Genomic DNA, 2,811 nt, shown 5'->3' with positions numbered 1-2,811 from the left:
CGGCCAAACTGATGATGTTTAATAGCTATTTCATACCAATATTGACATATGATATTGAAACATGTACCCTCACCAAAAGAGATTCATCAAGGCTGCAAGCATCAGAGATGAAATTCCTTAGATCCGCCATCCAGAAGACCAAAATGGACAAGTTAAGGAATGAGGAGGTGAGGAAAGAAGCCGGAATAAATACATCCCTATTAGATCGAATTGGCGCATCTAGACTTCGATGGTACAGGCATGTGATGAGAATGGAGCAAACTAGAACAACCAAAATAAATTTGGAAAGACAGGTCGATGGGAAAAGACCTCAAGGAAGACCTCCAACCCGATGGATGGACTTGATTAATGTATTTGGACAGGACGAAGTGGAAGAGGCTCACTACCAGTACCCAGGAAACTGGAACTGTTAAATGATGATGATGATAGATTACATCATATAATTTGTTGGAAGAATACAGATTACTGCCGTAAGTTCATTTTGCGTACTGCATATGCCAGTAACTAGCTTACATAGCATCAGAAACTAAGAAAATTCTTGTAAACAAGAAATAAGCACATTGCACTTCAGTTTGCTGCATGTCACTTATGGTATACAGGTTAACGCTCACGAATTCCATTTTAAGGCTGTCTACAGTTTTACAGAAGTAATATTCTGATGATCTGTATTACTTGAAGGAATGATAACCAGCAATATTCTTATCTTTTGTCAGAGATATTTGCGTCACAGACGGCTGCTAGATATTTTTCAAGGTAACTCTGTTGTCATGAGGAAGCCCTATAATCCAAAGCAATCTGCTGCATCCTGCCTATCACAAAATTTCCAAGGCAATCATATCATCACTCCGTCTTCAGGCCAAGAGTGGCCCGCCGTGTCATCCTCAGTGGAGGATGCGGATAGGAGGGGCGTGAGTTCAGCACACCGCTCTCCCGGTCTTTATGATGGTATTCTTGACCGAAGGCGCTACTATTAGGTCGAGTAGCTCGTCAATTGGCATCACTAGGCTGAGTGCATCCCGAAAAATGGCAACAGCGCATGGCAGCCGGCATGGTTACCCATCCAAGCGCCGACCACGCCCTACAGCGCTTAACTTCGGTGATCTCACGGGAACCGGTGTATCCACTGCGGAAAGGCCGTTGCCTAATCACATCATCACAGACTAATTAATTTGTTTGGTGGATTTCTGTGCAGTGCTGTATAAAATTCATTAGAAAAGTATAAAAGCAAAACCAGAATTCCATTTTAAGGCTGTCTACGATTAATTAAATGTATGAGATGTAATAGTGGTGGCGAATTGTCTGCTCGTTCACTCTGGCTGAATGTTGGGATTTTGCTGCACGCTTTGGATTGCTTTCGCTTCCACGGAATAATTGAAAATATAGCCCAGGCTAGTATTACGCTGGCAGAGTGCAGCGACCTGCGTCCAGGTGGACGCGTTATCCTATCGCTGGAGGCTGCGGTCGACTGCTGCCTGTCTTGCCTTTTCTTAAGATGCGCAGCCTTCTTCAGTTATTATACTCGCGCCACCACTTAATAAAATTTGTACTGCGTGGTTACCAAAAAATTGCAGGGCAAAGATACGAGGTCCGCTTATTGTTCCCTGTTGCAAATGATTAAAGACACACATCTGTGAGTTTGAATTTCCAGGATATCTTGGACCTTGGACCTTGGTTTCCTTGGAAATGTGATGAATAAACACAAGATAGTAAACTTTATGACTAATGCTTAGTAATCACATTTTTGAATGCTGATTAAGCACTGTTGCCTACTATAAAAGCTGAAAGACTTGCTGCTGTAGCTTAGTCGTTGAGACTGCGCCATTAGAGACATCACCATCATCATCATCGTAGCTGTCATCATTGTTATGGCTCCTGCGCAATTCAAAAAATTGAAGTGTGACAAATATATATTTTATTATTAACTGTCTCACACCTTACTGATTACTCGTGTATGTTTTCTTTTTCAGTATTACAGAATATGCAAAAATTTGTAGTCTTCTATCTTCTTCCTGATCGAAGCAGCAAACAGAAGTAGCAGCAGCATAGGAAAATCTGCAGTGGTAGAAGAACTGGGTAGGCTGAACTTTTGGGACATTGTCGTTGTCATCATCTTCGTCAACTTCAGATTAAGTAAAGTGGTATTTTCAATCATTATAAATGATAGGTGAACCATTTACCAAACGTGTTGAAACCAAGAATGATAGTCTAAAATGGGTTTGTGTGCTTCCAGTTTTTAAAAATCGCACTGGTATAACAGCCAATCATGACGAGTTCAAAGATCCCAAAACACTTCTTTCCAGCTTTCACCAGCCGGTGTTGAATTGGCCAATTAAGATAAATATCTAACCTGTGTGTAAATTCCCATTGTTCAAGGCAGGTGATTAGGTCATGTGTGCGAAATGTCACAGACTGACTGACTTAAAAAATAACCTGGAAACTTTCGAAGTTCACTACACCGAGTGGGCATTAAAAAGAAATTATAAAACTTTGCATTAACGTTAATACGAATAAGGGATTTTATGTGGAAATGCGCAGAAAATTGTCGAAAGTGATGCAGGAAAAAAAATCGTAAATTTTAATTAAAACCATGATGATTATTGTTTCAAATGGTCAACTATAGCTCGTTTGTACCCAGCAACTGACGATGTAAACCATGTGTCTAGTTATCATCAGTAATCACATGTATTAAACATTGTGAGTATTTCGTTTTCTACGGAATTGATAAAAACGGTGTAAATGTACCCACTAATGTATATGATATTCGGTACTTTGAGCACGAGTGGATAATTGTAGGAGGATCAGAAGAGGAAC

At 40.3% G+C, this 2,811-nt stretch overlaps 1 pseudogene; it reads right to left on the bottom strand.

The window, feature by feature from the left end:
• Positions 1 to 1,024: 1,024 nt before the first annotated feature.
• On the bottom strand, positions 1,025 to 1,142 carry LOC126299936 (5S ribosomal RNA; annotated as a pseudogene).
• Positions 1,143 to 2,811: the final 1,669 nt, after the last annotated feature.

Source organism: Schistocerca gregaria, chromosome X, assembly GCF_023897955.1.
Source record: "Schistocerca gregaria isolate iqSchGreg1 chromosome X, iqSchGreg1.2, whole genome shotgun sequence".
Classification (NCBI taxonomy): domain Eukaryota; kingdom Metazoa; phylum Arthropoda; class Insecta; order Orthoptera; family Acrididae; genus Schistocerca; species Schistocerca gregaria.
Note: the sequence above shows the minus strand (reverse complement) of the source record. Positions and strands in the feature narration are given on the sequence as shown.